Raw genomic sequence first — 19,865 nt, 5'->3', positions numbered from 1 at the left:
CTCACTGCCTTCAAGCCCTGCTATTAGTCAGGGTTCTCCAGAGAACAGAACCAATGGGATATATAGATAGAGATTTGGAGAGAGAAAGAGATAGAGAGATAGAGACAGAGAGAGAGAGAGAGAGAGAGAGAGAGAACTGATTGTAAGGCATCAGCCCATGTAATTGTCAGGATGTACAAGTCCCAAATTTATAAGGCAGGCTGACAAGATGAAAATTTAGGTAATATGTTTCAGTCTCCTTGAGGCTAAATTCCTTCTTCAGGGACCCTCAATCTTTAAGGCCTTCAACTGGTCTGAAAAGGCCTACCCACATTACAAAGGGTTATTTGCTTTATTGAAAGTCTACTGATTTCAATGTTCATCATAGCTAAAAAATACATCCATACCAATACATAGACTGGTGTTGGACCAAATACCTAGCTATCATGGCATAGCCAATTTGACGCTTAAACTCAACTGTAACACTCAGAAATAAGACTCAATCCTTAATATTCCAAGGCAAAAGGAAAGGAATGAGAAACAAAGCAAAATAAAACGAAGGAAAAATGCAATGCAGAGACACAGCCACACAAGCACAGACAGCTAATACTTATTACCTTCGTTGGTGCTTCTTCACTTAAGCTTTTTTTTTAAGGCTCATTTTTTTTAATAATATTTTTAACGTTTCTTTATATTTGAGAGAGACAGAGATAGAATGCGAGTGGGTTGGGGCAGAGAGAGAAGGAGGCACAGACTCCGAAGCAGGCTCCAGGCTCCAAGGTGTCATCACAGAGCCCAACGCAGGACTCAAACTCACGAGCTGTGAGATCATGACCTGAGCTGAAGTTGGACACTCAAGGGACTGAGCCACCCAGGTGCTCTAATGTTCATTTATTTTTGAGAGAAACACAGAGCGTGGGCAGGGGAGGGGCAGAGAGAGAGGGAGACACAGAATCTGAAGCAGGTTCCAGACTCTGAGCTGTCAGCACAGAGCCTGATGTGGGACTTGAACACATGAACTATGAGATCATGACCTGACCCACAGTGGGACACTCAACCAACTGAGTCACCCAGACGCCCCTCTACTTAAAGTTTAAATCAGGAATTAATGTGTATATTTGCATGCCATTTCTTTCTTAGTTTATTTCTTTACTTTTTAGATAAGTAATACAAAATAATATGATTCCCAGTGTTTTACTGCAAGGCACTAAAGTTGTTGACATGTAGTGCCCATGTAGTTGACAAAAGGCCTTAAAATTGTACCTATCACATGAAGATAGTCAAAAGGACAGTGGAGGTTTGATCAGACAAGCAATTTGGGTTCAGGATATTGGACCCCTTTAAGTTATGAAAGGAGAATAGAAAAAAGAAACAAGATATTTGTATGAAGTTAGTAGGAATGAATTGCATGCTCGTACAGGGGAAGCGAAAATAAGAGAGACTGACCCACAGTTAAAAAAAAAAAAAAAAGATTGGGGTTGATGAACTTGAAGAATCGCCATGATAGGCACTCTGAAACCGTGACCTGCAATGGTAGAATGGGGGCTGTGGAATCCTGGCGTGAGAGCAGTGCCCTCACTAAAGATGTAAGATCCGGATGAAGAGGCATGAAGAAAAGGTTTTTGGAAGAGGTGAAGGAATTGAGAGGCCCAGTGGTTTATAAATTACCTATTTGTATATGGATACACCTGCAAGTTCCAATAGGAAGAGCAGTGGGAGGAGAGGAAACCAGCAGCCAAGGTCTTCAACAAATGGAGGAAGTTGACTGCAGGCTTCATGCATCACTTCATCTAGAGAGTGCAGCTAGGGTCATAATTCTGTGGTGCAGCCTTCAAAGGAAATGGAGGTGGAGACTGGGCAAGGATGTCAGGGGGATATTTAGGGAGTAACGATGGTCCAGAGGCACTGATTAAAGGGTTGGAAGAAGGAACAGTAATTCTGCCACCAAGCGCAGTGTGCTAGTCGTGAGATGAAGCCAAAGATTCGTGAGGCCAAAAATGTCCACAGCCAAAACAACTGCAGGCAACAGTTGGTGTCTCGAGGAGGGAAAATCCAAGAGTTTGGAGCCTTTGCCTTGCAGGATTGGGATGTCCATCTTTCTATCGGGTGATCATTTCGTGATGCCTGGTGAGATTCGACGGGAACAGGAAAGCTATGTGACATCAGGGTTCTCCCTACCTGATCTTATGTTATGCCTACTATGTGGTGGGGTTATGTGTAGTTATAACATTTTCCACATTGCTGATTTGGGGAGCAAAGAACTGAAATCAATGGAACTTTGAAGGGAAAATGTTACCCAAGTAACGCGCATCAAGGGGTCACCCTTCTCCTCTTCCAATTTCACAAAATACACTACTTTTCCCTAAATGACATGACAGTAATGCCATTCGCTGCCAACTCGCTGTCATTTTGGTGCCAAAAATCATCACACTCTTGTGTCACAGATATTAGAGAACCACATGAAAAAAAATGTGTTGACATTTTTCACGCACAATAATATAGGATTGATTGTTTCCATCTTTAATTTATCCGAAAATATATGTGAAAAAAAATGCAGTGACTGAATCACAAATGACAGTGACTGAAGAGTAGATAATAAGACTTGAGGAAAAAAAAAAAAGCTAACGACAAGAATTTTAATTCTTATATTAGTAGAAAAATAACCTTATTGGACGGTTAAGAAGCAAACATGAGGAGATTCAGTGATCCTTCTGGATTATGCTTTGTGTTAAATATGATCTGTAGCAAACCGATACAAAGGGTGTTTAAATATGGCATCCGGCCGCATAAATAATCGGCTTTTTTATGTACATCTTAAAGCAACTTCCAGTTCTTGATTATTTTATTAGTATAGAGAATTCTAGCACTGGTAAGATTCTTATAGATGATATAATCCAGTTTACCATTTCACTGATGAGAAAATGGAGGCAGAGCTAATTTGGCAACCGCTAAAATTCAGCAGTCATGTTTTACTGTAAGCTAGGCATTATTCAGTTCTTTTTAATCAAATTTAAATGTGGAATTTCAGGCCATGATGAAGCCTGGAAACTTGTTTCCCACACAGCACAATGTGAAGCGAAACTCGGACACTCCCACAATGGGTTCAGCACTCTGCTTATGAGACACATTATTTTCCCCTTGAACCAAGGATAGAGGAGCATTGCGTTACTCATATTAACTTGCTTCTTATAGTAAATTCACCCTTGGGATTCTGATTGGTCTTCTTTCCTGGGAAACATATAAGAAGAGGGTTGGTAAGAATATCTACGACTCTTGATGTTGCAGTTACGCTCAAGGCTGTAACTGAGTCTCACCGTCCATCTCTTCTGTCACACGTTCTACAACTCAATGAGCACCTCTGCGACTCTAAGTGATTTGCTTCATGGGGCAACCCAGATCTCATCCCTGAAGGGTCTGAACTCTTGTATTTCATGCCTATCTCATGTCTGCTGATATGTTTGTCCATTGAACAATAACATTGGTTATCAGAACACCAAGAGACAGTCCATTTCTTTTTTTTTTTTTTTTTTGCAATTCACTCAAAAAATTTATATATTTTTTATTTATTTTATTTTATTTTTAAATATAATTTATTGTCAAGTTGGCTTTCGTACAACACTCAGTGCTCATCCCAGCAAGTGCCCTCCTCAATGCCCATCACCCACTTTCCCCTTTCCCCTACCCCCCCATCAACTCTTAGTTTGTTCTCTGTATTTAAGAGTCTCTTATGGCTTGCCTCCCTCCCTCTCTGTTTGTAACTTTTCCACCCCTTCCCCTCCCCCATAGTCCTCTGTTAAGTTTCTCAAGATCCACATATGAGTGAACACATATGGTATCTGTCTTTCTCTGATTGACTTATTTCACTTAGCATAACACCCTCCAGTTCCATCCACGTTGCTGCAAAAGGCCAGATTTCATTCTTTCTCATTGCCAAGTAGTATTCCATTTGTATATATAAACCACATCTTCTTTACCCATTCATCAGTTGATGGACATTTAGGCTCTTTCCATAATTTGACTATTGTTGAAAGTGTTGTTATAAACATCGGGGTACATGTGCCCCTGTGCATCAGCACTCCTGTATCCCTTGGGTAAATTTCTAGAAGTGCTATTACTGGGTCATGGGGTAGTTCTATTTTTAACTTTTTGAGGAACGTCCACACTGTTTTCCAGAGAGACAGTCCATTTAGTCACTTGAGCGCCAAACGTATTCTTCCTTTCTCCATGATGAGGGGGAGAAAGCCAACCTCTTCATAATTGGGGTCATTAGACCTGCCAGTATGATGGTATCTTTCCTTGTGTATTAGTCTCTTAGCATGAGGAGACTGAATGCTCAAGAGACACCCAGGGCTTGGAGTTCAGTGGGGCTTCTACAGTGTTACCAGGTGAAAACATTCCCTCTACAAGAACCAAGACCTCCCAATTCACAGAGCTTAAATATGGGATTATAGGGAATACATATTCTCTGACTAGGTGGATGGTGAGGGGGGGCGGGCACTCCACATTGTACTTTTAGTTATTGAGCAGATGCATCTACTTAGAGAAGAACCACATAAGAGTCATTACTTTAGGATATATGTTCTGTCTTCACGAATGGTACCTCATCTCCAACCAGGAACCTCAATGACATATTTAAGAGGTCAATCCACCACTGTATTATCCCAAGATCTTTGAGGTGGTGTAATATATGGTAGGAGAAGTCAGGGATGCATCTGTGAGTTACCCGCAGTCTATATCTCCAGGAGCTGAGGGATAGATGTGTCTGCCCTGGAGAAGAAACACATGAGGCACGGAGCACTTCAGTGGTTTTGATGCAGGCTCCTTGATCTTGAGTACAGTGTGATTAAAGGGTAATCCCGTGTACGGTCATTATTTTATGGACCAATATTTTACGAAGGACCTACTATGTGAGCTATAAGAGTTCGCCATCAAGCAAGAGGCTAGAGAAAAATGTTCTGAAGGTGGTGCTAAGAAAGATGTCAGAAAGGATCAACATAGGCTGTTGTGAACATTGAATAAGACATCACCTATGAATTTGCCCAAAATGGTACTTTTTAAAACCATTTATTTCGTCTTGTTGAATCTTAAAGTTTAGGGTTACAGTTTTATTAGGGATGGGCAATTATCCCAATAATTTTGATAAATGGATGATTTCTCTGAATTTGGAGATCAACCTGTTTGTTTGAGTGCCCAGCTTATAAAAAGGGCAGAATTGGGAAAAAAAAGGGGTTACCTATCTGCCAGTCAATATAAATTAATTAAACCCGGGGTCAGTGAAGAGGTCTTTGCAGCACCTGGCTCACCTTCACGGCTAATTTTGTCTGTGTAGAGAAACTGTCTCCTTCTGCAAAGTAGAGAGCAGAGTAATCTCCTGATGGTGGGTAGGTAGAGAGAGTGAGGTAGAGACCCCAAAGAGTGTAATGAGATTTCATACTGGTCCCTGAGGTGATGATAAAGGGAGATGATCAAGGATATGAAATGAATTCAGAGGAGTAGTTTGGTGACTTGGATAAGAGAAATGATGAGCAACCTGAAGGATGTCAGGTAGCTTAGTTGAGGCAGGAAACTTGGTGCATTTCAGATCCTTTTTTTAATTTATTTTTATATTTTATTTTATTTTATTTTATTTTATTTTATTTTATTTTATTTTTTTAAATTTACATCCAAATTAGTTAGCATATAGTGAAACAATGATTCCAGGAGTAGATTCCTTAATGCCCCTTACCCATTTAGCCATCCCCCCTACCACAACCCCTCTAGCAACCCTCAGTTTGTTCTCCATATTTATGAGTCTCTTTTGTTTTGTTCCCGTCGCCGTGTTTATATTATTTTTGTTTCCCTGCCCTTATGTTCATCTGTTTTGTCTCTTTTTTTTTTTAAATATGCAATGTATTGTCAAATTGGTTTCCATACAACACCCAGGGCTCATCCCAACAGGTGCCCTCCTCAATACCCATCACCCGCCCTCTCCTCCCTTCTACCCCCCAACAACCCTCAGTTTGTTCTGCTTTTAAGAGTCTCTTAAAGTCCTCATATGAGTGCAGTCATACGATTTTTACTTGGCAATCAAAAAGAATGAAACCTTGCCATTTACAACTGGGTGGATAGAACTGGAGGGTATTATGCTAAGTGAAATTAGTCAGTCAGATCCTATTTGTTGAAAGTAATTCCCAGTCCATTAGGCGGGATACAGCAGCAGACAACTGCATCCTGTATGTCATGCTCAACTCAGATGAATACAGCAGTGTGGCTTCATGTGGGCTCTGTGTATGGAAGCCAGAAACAAGGCAATCTCCTGAAAGAGGGGCTAACGAGTCAAATGTTCACAGGGACTGAGGAGACAGGGCAAATGAGTGACTCACGGCAGTTGCAGCCAAGGACAAGTGGCAAGGACAATGATCTCACGAATAGCATGTGCAAAGCCTGTGTGAATGGCTCTGCTAGAAGTCAGCCTCAGCTGAGGGCTTCTGTGAGAAGCAGAAGAGCTTCTGTTGTAAAAGCTCAAACATTTTGCAATGCAGTATGTAATATTTATGTAAATCTATGTGAATTTCTGGTATCTAAATGTTGGAACTAAACACATTTTTAAAATCTGGCTGGGCCAAAGTCTATGAAAATCAGAGGTTACCTATAGGCTTCTACACTGAAATTCTGAAATAAAAATTTGTCAGAATCTTAATGTAGAGGGTAAAGCTTCAGAGAAGGACTTTGATGGCATCTGGGAATCCAGGTATAAATCAGAAAACTGAGGAGCCATGTCAGTAATTAGGGTTGGGGTATCTACAAGGGTGAGAAAAAACCTAGAGTTCTGTCGGCAAGCTAGCACCCTAGTATGCACCGTGTATGTCTGAAAGTTTGGTTTCCAATCTCTTCACGAACTTCCAGGACAGAGGGACAGATCTGAGGACAGAAGGCAAGGGAGATATTGAGGAAAGTGACAGACCACTCGAGGTTAGTAGCTGGCAGGTGTAATAACCAAGGGAACTTATACACAAGGCAACAATTAGAGTTGATCTTCTCATCCCTCTACCAAATCTTAAAAGGTGGTATAGAGGTCTTCACTGGGTCAGTCCCATGTACTGTCCAGAAGGCCACAGCACCACATCACTCTGTCAAGGCTGTGTCCCTGGGACAGCCTCTGGGAGAAGGGAGGGCAAGCAGAATCCACATTCCAGAAATAGGGGAGGAGGGAGGAGCCTCTGAGTGCTGGGGTCCAGCTCACAGGTCAATCAGTGGTTACATCCCTTCGATGCCCTCCCCCAACACTCCACCTCTCATCATGACCAGCTTGTACAACCTCACGCGTCCCCTTATTCTGCAATGTGATCTGAGCATTCAGCGAGGGGTCTCGCCAGAATGAAGGTGGCTTCTTTGTGGGTATCTGGAGGCATTGGAGGCAGATTCCACAGCAAAAATACAAGCACATGCAAGAGGAAACACGATTAAGACAATGATTTCCAAATTCTGTGATGACTTATTCCACCAAGAGCCTCCTGATCTCAACCATTGATTTTTTTTGAAGTTTCTTTATTTTAGAGAGACAGAAAGAGGGTAAGAGAGGGAGGTGCAGACAGGGAGGAAGAGAGGGAAGCCCAAGCAGGCTCCCTGTTGTCAGCACAGAGCCCAACGTAGGGCTTGATCTCAGCCTGATGCAGGACTCAGTCTCACAACTGTGATATCATGACCTGAGCCGAAACCAAGAGTTGGACCCTTAACAGACGGAGCCTTATTAAGTCTCCTGGACTTGGGGTTGTCTCACTTAGGACATTCACTTGTGTTCTCATGTGATTAAATAAAGATAATACATTGGGACACTCATCAGGTATGAACACACAACATTCTGTTTGAATAAGGGTATGGATGCCTCCTTGTGAGGTAGTAAGCCTTTGGAGGATAGCCTTTTCTCATTAAAGGCATTTCAGTGTTCACTAAGGACAGGCTTTGTTGGCTATCATTTAACATTTGCTGGGTGACTTTAGTAAAGCCTTCCATGTGTGCTACAATGTCCTCTAAGCCAAAGAAAGAAACAAAGACAGTGGCCAAATGATTGTACCAGAGTGTGCCCACCTGGTCCGAAGGAGAGGGAGATTGGTAGCTTTAGGAACGTGGGCTGGTTGTACATACCCTATATGGTGGCTGAGGTGGGCAACACTTTCAAGCATGAGGACAGACTGGGAACAGGATATGCTGGGCAAAAACCCTTACCTTCTCTCTTTTGATGGTGTGTATTACATTCGAGGTATAGTGTATTTCAATAGGTCCAGCTTGCAGCAGGACAATGGGATTCCAGTGGAGACTGAGTAGTTCTTACCCAAAGCGCAAAATAACTCACCCCTCCAGAGGATGTCCTATTGAGAATTCCAGTAGATAACTTCTTCCCCAGGCATGATGGTGTGTGGTGTTTCAGTAGCACAACACGTTGATTCATGGGGAGGGTTGGGGCAATGGCTGTTTCCAAAGGCTTTCACACCTTTATGGTATTGGGTGCCTTGGTAGGGGTCCCCAATCTAGCATATGAGTTAACGGACTATAGGCTGATAATTCAGGTATATTAAAGTCTGGGACGGCCACAGGTCGATTCGCTCGTTAGTAACTTAATCTGCTGCTTTGGCATTTCATGTTTTTCTTTCTACCAATGCTGCTGTTTGCAATTATAAGAGAATGAAACCTCCATTCAATGTCACGTTCTTTTTCCCGGTCTTCATACTGTTGGAATGTGACGCCCCTCATCATTGTCCAGTCAATGAAGGTATCCACACATGACACAGCTTCTCTAGTCCCCTACAGGTGGCAACCTAGTTTGCATGGTGACAGGCAATTTTGAATCAGACCAGACACAATGTCCGCACAAGCAAAGGGACACTTAGAACTCACACTCAGGTGGGAGGAGGTCAATATGATCAATTTGCCAATCCCTTACCAGTTGGGGACTCCCGTGGTTGGTCCCAGACTCCTTTGGCAGTTGTATTGGGCACTGTTTAGAATTCTCAGTACCTGCTGTTACTGCGCTAACCAAGTCACTGTATGTCAGGAGCAAGCCCGGATCCTTGGCAATATGTCCTCTACATGGGTACAATGGGGGCAGCTCCTTCCCTGCACCCAATCTTCTGTGTTTACCGAAGGATCAGTTGTCAGAGTTCAGACCTGAGCTAAGGCATCAGCTTCTTCTTTGCCAGGAGTGTCAGTGTCTTATAAGCTGGGATGTGGAAGAGAGCGTGTACCTCCTCGTGCTCTTGCGGGTTGATTCAAATATCTTTTCACACATCCTGACCCCACAAGGGCTTATTTGTGATTGCTTACCCCTCAGCTTCCTGTTATCTGAGTCATAGGGTTCATCTCCTTAAAACAGCCCAGCTGTCAGTGCACAGAGTTACTAGCCAGGGCTCATGGATGATCGCCAGTCAAGCCACTCTGAGTTCAGCTAACTGGCTGAACCATACAGCTGTGTGAGAGGTTCCACCCTAGCCCAGCTAGGACCTGGTGACCTATGGGGGATATATCAGGTTTCTTCCCCCTACCAGACTCTGGGATCAAAATCCTAGGGGTTCTCTCCCCTTCTGTTGTCTCTGCCACAGTGCTTGACCCACACCTTACAAAGTTATGGATACATCTAAGTTAAATGGTAGCCTTGATTGGAAGATACCTAGAGGGTTGATCTGCTTCGCTAATACTTTTTGTCTAACAAAGGTAGCTTGTTACTCTGACCTCCACTCCTACATTTGTCCTTCCCTTACCAGGTAGCATAAGAGATGGAGGCAATGTGCCAGGTGAGGAACAAAAGTCCTTCAAACCCCCAAATCCCTGCAAAGGCAGGCACCGCTTTCTCATTCTTAGGGATTACATAGGTCTGCACCTGATCGCAGCTTATGGGATAACACATGTTTACCTAGCCAGACAACTCCCCAAAATGCCATGGCATTGCCTAGGCCTTGAATTTTCTGTGGGTTCACTACCCACCCTCTCCCTGGTAGATGTCCGAACCAAGTCTGCAGAGTGTCCTGAAGCAGAATCAAGTCTTCAAATGATAACCTCATTCTTTCAATGTAATGGGTCCACGTTACTGATGTGGAGAAGGAGAACAGGGACAGGTTTCAGGTTACCATCCCATGAGGCATGGTGGGGCTGTACAGGTAATCGTGTGGAAGCACTTGAAGAGCCCACTGTTGCCCCTCGTAGTGAACTCAAATTGATGTTGTGATTCAGCGGCCAGGGATGTACTGCAAGTGGAAATTTTCTAGGTCCAGTGGAGCATGGCACCTCCTAGAACGTGGCCAAGGTATCTAAGATGGTGGCTATGTTGGGCATGTCTGCATGGATGGGGACTCCGTCTTGTGCTCTCAGTTTTCGACAATCCCTTGCCATGAACAATCTGGCTTTTTTTTTTTTACCTGCCGTACAGGACTGCTGAGGACACTATGGGCAGGGTATACAGCACTCACTCGGTTCTTGAACAGGCTCTCCTACCTCCTTATGCGCCCAGGAAATTTATATTGCTTGATCGTCACCACTTTTGGTGAGAGTGGCAGGCTTATTGGTTCCCAGTTGGTGTTTCCCCTTAGCAATAGTTTGATTACTCTAACCCAGAGGCAAACTTCAACAATAGAGGTTTGCCAAGTTTGACATTACAGGGTATTAATGCCCAGTATGTTCTCTGGTGTTGGGGAGATAAAGGCTGCATATTCTCAGGGTGAGGGAAGAGGCCAAATTTTCAGTGTCAAAGGACTTTACCGGCCATATCTGTTTGCCTTCTATAACCATCAATGGTGTTGAGGAGGCAAGAAAATTTCTGAGGGTTACCATGTATCAGAGGACATTTGGCTCAGTATCCACCAGAACCATCGCCCTTTGTTTATTTCTGTAGGACAAGTAAACAGTGAGCTCAGTATAAGGGTTCTGATTGATCGCCTCCAATGATCCTCCCTTGGAGGCCATCTTGGCCTGCATCCTATCCCCAGGTGTCCTTGAAGATTCTGCTGGAGTAGGCAGGGAATCTGGGATGGAAGGGGCTGATGTGGCAGGTCTGAATTATTATTCAGGCTTTAAGGTTTTTCCACAGGCCGACCAACACAAGGTTAGATTGTTGGCCTATCTGTTTAGAGGAGGTCCCCACATCAGTGAACTCAAACCACATTTGTTTTCAGATTATTTTTAGGAAACCCTTTCCAGCGGATTGGAATACTCTTTTGGCTTTCTCAGCTCCCTTTCTGTCTTGGGTCGTTCTTATAATCCACACCCATTACCGGGATTTGTGTTTCCCCAGATGAGTAATGTATTGCCCAACATTATCAATACCTTGTCCCCTGACTGAGCTTAGCATGGATAGCACCATGCCATAATCAGGTTCTGGTGGTGAACTGGAGAACTTTAGCTTCATTCCTACAGTGAATGTGGTCCAATCATGGCCTTTAAAGATAGGGACGCAGGATCCAACTCCCTAACATTTTGTTGTATGTCTTCTACAGATTTTCAGGGTCTCACTTGCCCAAGAAGATGCCCCTCGTTGAGTCAAACCTTTCTGCAGGCTAGAAGAATACAATCTGTCAACGAGCTAATACCTTGAAGCCCCTGAGTGCCCTATAGGCACTTCCGGAGGACCAAGTGTATGATGATGTTGTTCATTTCTTTTGCCTCCCACCCTGTCAGAGAAAAGCCTAGTTATTTCCCCTGGCCTTTTGCTGCGACTTGACAGCCATATCAATAAGCTCTAGTGGAGCATATTGTCTCATTAGGAATATTTCCTGAAATGGGAGCTTCCCTAGGGCTGGTGTTGCTGATGCTATACTTTGCTTTCCTGTATATTAGGGGTGAGAGGGCAAGGGTGTTTTGTCTGCTTCACTGTCACTCACCACAACATCCTCACCTTTTGCAGAGATTCCCTGTGCCACAGTGTGCTCTGTATAGTTTCCCAAACAAGCACATTAAGGCAGCCAGCATTTTGGGGGTTCCCAGATACTCACATGGCGGTCCACAAGCACCAACATAAGGATCATCCCTCCCCATATAAAGGTCTAGGGCCAACTCAGGATTTCCTCGTGGATGCCTCTTTTCCAAGACCCATCTCTTAGGTCTCCTGGATGTCTGCCAATTCCAAACATCTTCTAGAGTGTCCTGGGTGTGATCTGTAACTACCCTGTTTGGGGGGCGTGGAGAGATGGAAGAAAGAGGCTGGCCACTCCAGATGGGTAGGTGGCAGATATAATAAACAAGAGAACATACATATGAGGCTTTTCTTGTACATAATAGACGAGTAGATCTCCACACTAGCTGGCCACTCTTAAACATTTATATAGAGGCATTAACTGGGTCCAGTCATGTATTCAGTCCAGGTGAACTGGATGGGACCTTTCTCTCCCCAAGGTGCATCCTTGGAATGGCTCTGCTTATGCAAATGGTGGGCCAAGCCCACATTCCAGGACATGGGGAGGGAGTGAGGAACCTTCAGTTGTCTGAGTCCAGCTCATGGGTCAGGCGGAGGTCATGTCCTTTCCATGAGCTCCCCCAACAAGTGGGTGTGCTGTTTAATCTTTCTTAGACTCACTACAAGCATCTGTAATTATGGGTGATGGCACGGCTGACTTCACATAGTTCTCTAGAGGCTTAAATAAGGACCACATCTTTAAGTGGTAGAGAGTTGACTGGCACATCACATGGCCCATGCACTCTAGCATTCCCTTTTCTCTCTGCCCTGACCCCTGCATGTCAAAGAAGAGGATGGAGAATGTCGAGTGGAATTCCTGGCATTCATTTCTCTTCCAGCAATATTTTTGGTAAACATATAAACACATTTTTTCTTTGTAAAAGATACCTCTGATGCCTGTAAATTGTGCTCAATAATTTTCATATACCATCTATTACACAATTTGCAACCAGTCCCTTCTCTCTTACAAAATGGAATAAATGAAAAGGCGAATGCAGAACAACTTTGGTAAAAGCTAGGAAAGGCTATAGAAATGACATATTAGATAGGGGTATGACCCAGGGACTTTCTTAAAATAATTTAGCATCCAGAACTTTGTCATGATGAGTATAATAAAACCCCTGAAACTACCATCTTGAATTTAGGGAAGGCCAGAGGATAAAAAGAGACAGCATTCACATTTATTTTTAGAAGCTCTCACCTTGACTGTTTTTCCTTTGAAAATGAGCTCAGGCTTGATTTAGAAAAGAACTATAAAGTCACGTTAACTCTTCTTAATATTATTCTGAATGCTGTGCTATAGATTGTTCTCAAAAGCTATAGGACTTTTCTTAGCAAAGAACTTTTAGGTACATAACTAGAACAAGATGAGCCTTGGTGCAAATGTAATGCTTTCCCCTCCTTGACAGACATGTTTTTATGCACTGTAGACAATTTCCTACTTTACTCTTTAAGAAAGGAAACAACAGAATGAAAATTTGTGTAAAGGAACGCTAACCCTCAACCCACATGGACATGTGGTCTTGATCCAAAAGGTTGGTTGCTTCGTCCAAAGGGAACCCTGTATGATGATCTTCTAGGAGTGGACGTTTCCACACACATAGGCCATAGGTTAATGCAGATTAAATTCTTTTTATTTATTGAGTAGCAATTTCATTGCAGGAGTCTTTCTAATAGCTACTTCTTAGGGGTAAATATTATAATCTGAATTTTACATGCAGAAACAAACCCATAGAGGATAAATAACCTAACATACTTCTGGCTTTCGTGTGCCTTATGTGACTTTGTGTTTATTCCTCTATTTGTAGTTGTGTATGTGTGATATCTTACCAACTTTTGAGGCTAGTTTGTAGTTGTGTGTGTGTGATATCTTTACTAACTTATGAGGCTAGTTTGTAGTTGTGCGTGTGTAATAATAGCTTTACTAACTTTTGATATCAGGGTTATACTGATTTTGAAAAATGAATTTTAAAATGGCTTTCTGTGTTGTAAAAAAAATTATATAGCTGGAACATTATATATTTCTAGAAAATGTATAAAGGCTAATCTGTTCAACCACCTGTACTCAGAGGCTTTTTGAGAATAACTTCTGGAAAACTGATAAGCTGATTATCTTTTCCCAAACTTTTTGTCTTTTCAGAATTTCTACTACATTTTCACTTAACTAATTTATATTTCCACCAGAAAATTATCAGTATATCATTGATACATTTTTAACGTATTAGCAGAAAGTGTGATGCTCTCATTGTCTTGGTGATTTTACAAATATTTTAATAAGGAATGTTGGAAGGTAAATTGACTTTTGATGTTTAGATTTTTTTGTTTTTAGTAATTTGTTATCTTTTTGTGAGCTTGATATAATGATAAGGGTAATGACCCCCAAAATATTTTATTAGCAAGAGACAAAAGGATAATTATTTTGTCATTTTATTTTTTTTTTTTTTTAATTTTTTTTAACGTTTATTTATTTTTGAGACAGAGACAGACAGAGCATGAACAGGGGAGGGGCAGAGAGAGAGGGAGACACAGAATCAGAAGCAGGCTCCAGGCTCTGAGCCATCAGCCCAGAGCCCGACGCGGGGCTCGAACTCACGGACCGTGAGATCATGACCTGAGCCGAAGTCGGCCGCTTAACCCACTGAGCCACCCAGGCGCCCCTTATTTTGTCATTTTATATTGACATGAAAATCAAAGCCAAAACACTCAGATGAATTTAACACTTGGAAAATTTATTCCACAACTTCAGAAGGAAAAATGTAAATTCCATTCTTAATATGGATGTTTAAGGAAACTACAATTTCAAAACGAGGTAAGTAAGAGAGGGGATAGGGTAGATCGTCATGGAGGTATTTGTGTTGTCCAACAGTCATGAAGAATCACCTTGACTTGTGTTTATAATGCCTCAGAAAGTTGAAAACAGGAATTTTTAACTTACATCCAATCAAAATTGTATAATGACCCGACTATCCATCTAGTTTTGTTACAAAAAAAAAAATGGAAAAGCCAAATGTACCTGCGGCTCTTTACCATATTCCTCATGTGTGCTCATTAATTTCTTTATTCCATTCACATAGTAATGAAGCATCTGGCCAGATTCAGGCACTGAGACAAAGTCATGAATAGGGCAGACAAGTCCCTTAATGGAGCTTGCCCTCTACCAGGGAAGACAAAAATAAACAAGCACACTGACAAATGACATGATCCCAAATGTTAGCAGCGCTATGAAGGACATGGTCAGGGTGATGTGATAGAGAAACAAGGTGGGTCCTCCTTCCGAAGGCTCAAGGGATGGTTTTTCTGAGAAGGTGAAAGGGACATGAGAAAAAAAAAGATGAATCCAGCTATGTGAGGTCCGAGAGGAAGAGCACGTCAAGGACGTGGAAGAACAAACATGAGGGTCTTTAGATGAGAGATTGGCACATCCTAGGACTCTTCCCGTGTGTTCCAAGCTTTGGGAGTGGTGGAGGATGCAAGATGGGATGAAGGTGGTGTGAGGGACAGAGTCATGACTACAAGAGCCTTATGTAGCAAACAAAGGGATTTATGTTTTAGCTCTAGTGCAACCGAGAGATCACAGGTGGTAAGGAAAGAGCGAGTGGACAGGAGAGATTAGCATCATTACTATTTGTGACTGTGGTTCTTCATGGTTCTACACTGGGAGGAAGAGGACTTCCAGTTGCAGCCCTTGCTTTTGAAATCGACTCTGTGCCATAAAGTAGAAACCACGCGCTCACTCTCCATTTTGAAGGCAGCCGACTTTGCCCTTAGCTGTTCAATGCATTCTTGTTTAGGACTTGCACTTAGCACGATGACAGAATTTGACCTGGGTTTTGTACAAGAGACTCACGGATGGATTTGGTTTGGAGAGTAAGATGACAACTTATCCTTTTTTAGCGGTGTTCGGAAATAATCACCTGTGTATGTGAGTTTCGCAATGCTGGGAAAGTTGAAATTGAAGTCATCCTGTAATTCTTAAATTAAAGAGGTAGAAATGCACCTGTGCTTGAGACATAGAGTTGGAAGCTCTAGTGAAGAAAAAAGATAGAACTTTCTCATAATTGCTGTCTATCATCAGGTTCCCAATATTAGAATATTTTCTTTGCCTTGAAAGAAAATGAGAAGGGATGGTAGATGCAAACTGTTTCCATTTTCAGTGGCCTTTGTAAGAAGAGGATTGTTGAGCCATGTCTTTAAGCAGCCTAGTAGGGGGCTTTTAAATATCATCGGTAGGAAAAGAGATGCTTTTAGCAATGGTTCTGAGAAATAATTTTAGCTCCAACCCTGTTGCATTATGATGTGGATTTGCCTACTTGGAAAGAGCATTACAGTTAGCTGTCATCTTCCAGCTCTGCATTGGTTTTCTATTGCTGCTGTAACCAATTACCACACACCTAGGGGCTTCAAACAACACCAATGTATTCTTTGATGGTTTGCAAGGGAGAAGTCTGAACTCATTTGTGTGTGTGTAAAGTCAGTATGTTACCATGGCCGGTTCTTTCTGGAGGCTCTGAGAGGGGTGATCTGTTTACCTTCAAATGACTTCAGGTGTTCCTTGGCCAATTGCCATTTCCTCCACCTTCCAAGAGCAACCTTCGTCTTTGCTTCCATCATCGTCCCGCCTTCTCTTCTGATGCTGACTCCTCCTGGGTGTCTCCAATGAAGACATCTGTGATTGCATCAGGCCAACCCAGAGCACCCAAGATAATTACTCCACTTCCAGATCCTTAGCTTAAACACATCTACAAAGTCCCTGTAGCCACATAAGGCAACATCCCCAGGTTCCAATGACTAGGCCATGGGTATACTTGAGGGGGCTGGGGAGCACTATCCAGCCCATCATACTCTGTAAGCCAAATTCATCCACAGTTTTCTACTCCAGTTCACATACCCAGTCCCCTAAGAGCCTCCCCCGACCCTTGCCTATTTTCAGGATTTTTTGTGCTCTTTCCTTCAGACGAACCTTAAAACACCAAAATTCTAGTACTAATCACAACATGATTTTCTTTCCCCCTGAAATATTTGGGATCGCCTTGTTCTTATTAGGGCACTTACCCCGATTCCAGAAAAATAGCAAATACTCAATAAAAATATGTTGAATGGCTGAGTTAAATAGGTAACGTGTTCCTTAGTCTTCCGTTTGTGCTTTACTTCCAAAGACCTATGTTCCTAGAGGGTGCAGAGAATATAAGCAGAGACTTTTGAAAATCATTAAAATTATAAGATGTATCTCTGACGGTCTTTTTATTATTATTACCAAAAGCAGGCCACACATCAGAATGACCTAAACTTCCTCAAGAAGTTTGAAACAGCCCATGACAACTTAAGAAAGGGTCAGCTACAAGCTGGAAGCTGGATCAAAGACTGACTGGTACCACAGTGTGGATTGTGTTTGATATGAATAGTGAGCCCATGAGAGGGGAAATGCACATGTATTTGACCTCTTCTTTTATCTCTGACACTTTGTAAATCTTTGTCACTCACAGTTGGTGACCTTGAGATTTCGAGCAAGCAAAAGTGTATTTTATCATTTTCATCTATTGACTGGCACTTACCATCGCTTCCATAAAATCACAGTGTAGGCGTCTCTCCTTTTTTTCTCAATAGATTCACTGCTTAGTGGGATCTCATGTATCAGAGGGCTCACTGGGGAAGGACAGGCTGATTTCATGTTGAGTCAAGCTGGGACAGTGAGCAGGGCCAGGAGTAGGAAGAGGTGGGGTTCTGCAAGGAAACATAGGTGGCTAAAGGGAGACACCCTTGAATTCCTCAACACAATTTTAGGCAGACAAATAGGGAAAGAAACTCACTTTTTTTTTTTTTTTAAACTAAAGTAAGAAAGTCTACCGGGAACATGGACAGGAGTTCTGGGTTATTACATGGTCATGATCATTTCTGTTTTTGACTGTGCGAGGTGTCCTGTGACTTTTTTCTCATGTAATGACCATCTCCATCAATAAGCCTGAGACCACTGGGTTTGTAGTCAGAGCCACCAAGGCTCAATGGTTTTTGAGTAATTTGCCAGAGGGCACACAGCTAGTAGGTTGCAGAGTTGAGATTCAACACCACCGATTTAGCAAATCTGGTTCATGTTGTATCTGGAGCCACAGAACTGCGGAGATATGAACACCGCTCTATCTCCCTCTCATAGTGTACCACCCAGAAGCTGCACCAGCAACAATGGGGCCATGGTAACTCTATCTAATGACAGAAGCTAGGTCGCCTTCGTAAGGATTAAAATAATCAAGAAAGATACATTATGTTTGGGGATGAATGTGTGTGTGTGTGTGTGTGTGTGTGTGTGGTGGAAAAACATTGAGTAGCAATTGCAATTCAGAGACACATGGGTTCTGATCTCAGCTCTGCAAGCTACAACTGTGGGACCTTTTGAAAGATATTTAATCTTTCGAAACCTAAGTCTCCTCATCCATAAAACGGGGAGGATAATAGAATTATAATAAAATTAAATTTGTTCCCTCTAATTAGCACTCATTTTCTTAAGCTCAGATTACAGACTCAGAATAAGTGCTAAGTAAATGTCACTGTTTTTATTATTGTCATCGCCATCATCATCATCATCATTACTACTATATATCACTTTTTCAAACTGCAAACCAGAGCTCCTTAAAGTCCTTCAATGACACATGTCCTCTCTACTTGCTGTTGTCGCTTTTGCAGCATAGGGTCGGTAATCTTGGCTATGAATTTTGTATCCTAAAGGCAAACATTTATGGTCTACAATGGAGCACTTGGCAAAAAAAAAAAAAAAAAAAAAAAAAAAAAATTAAAGTCCTCTGACATGAGAACTGAACTTTTAAAATATGGGCGGAAGTAGACGAAAGAGATCTAAATCATCGCAAAGTTGTGTGAGGAATAGTTGAGAACTGAAGATACTTAGCCTGGAGAAGAAAACTGGCTTAGAATCCTGTCGACACCCAAAGAGTCATCCTAACAGAAGTCTGACTTTTTAAACAGCCTCTACAGACATCTATGAGTGATGGGTGATGGTTACAGGGAGACAGTTTGAATTTCGCTATTGGAATGGACTGTCCTGTAGGGTAATGAGCTCCCCATTACTAGATTTCTGTAAGGCGACAGGAATACTGAGAGCAAGGACACAATGGGGGCAACCTTGTCGAAGTTTATATTTCCTTTTGATCCCGCCTCTTTTCTTTCCTATGTGCTACAAACACTTGCTTAAGAGTTCTCCTTGTTTGTGTTAGCCACGTGAGATACAAGGGATCAGGAGTTTTGCGGAAATATTGGTGCCAGTTCATTGTCACTTTCCAGGCCCAGTCACCTGGCTGGTGGCCCCAACTGGAATTTGAGCCTAAGATCTCTCCTCTTAAGAGGGTCCGTTTGCTTGGAGTATCAATTCTCTACCTTTGCAAACTAAGAAAGATGACAGCAGGAGGTGGACAGGGCTTCAAATTAATTTTTCTGGAGGAATTAACCCAAACTCTTAAGGCTAGCTTACCCTTACTGCCTTCTGCATCTCTTAGCGTCTCCAGTTCTATCCAGTATTTTAAATTGAGAATTTGTCATAATGTGTATAGTGAATAAGTACATCTTTCTATTGACAATCCTGTTCTCAAGATATCTTTGAATAATACGAAGCCTACCCTTAGTTCCTACTGTCTTAGGAGTACATCTTATTCCTTTGCTCAGCTCTCTGAAGAGAAGGCCAGCGTCCTTCAACATGTAGGTCACTCTCAGCACATAAAACCGTCTGAGATAGGTGACGCTGTAAGCCAAGAGCTTATATGTATCTTTTATGAAACGAGAGACTCATATGTAGATTCCTTTTCTCTGTCCAGTTTGGTAGAGATCCAAACTCAGCCTTTCCTGAAAATGCGTACTTCAAGTGCAGAAGCTTCGTGTGAATAATAGATTTTTATCTATGTAGGACTCACACCTGATGATCTGTAACTACTGAACTTTGCCACTCATAAAATACGCATCTCAATTAGGG

Source organism: Panthera onca, chromosome B1 (assembly GCF_046562875.1).
Source record: "Panthera onca isolate mPanOnc1 chromosome B1, mPanOnc1 haplotype 2, whole genome shotgun sequence".
Classification (NCBI taxonomy): Eukaryota; Metazoa; Chordata; class Mammalia; order Carnivora; family Felidae; genus Panthera; species Panthera onca.
The sequence above is the reverse complement of the archived record's forward strand: the minus strand, read 5'-3'. Positions refer to the sequence as shown.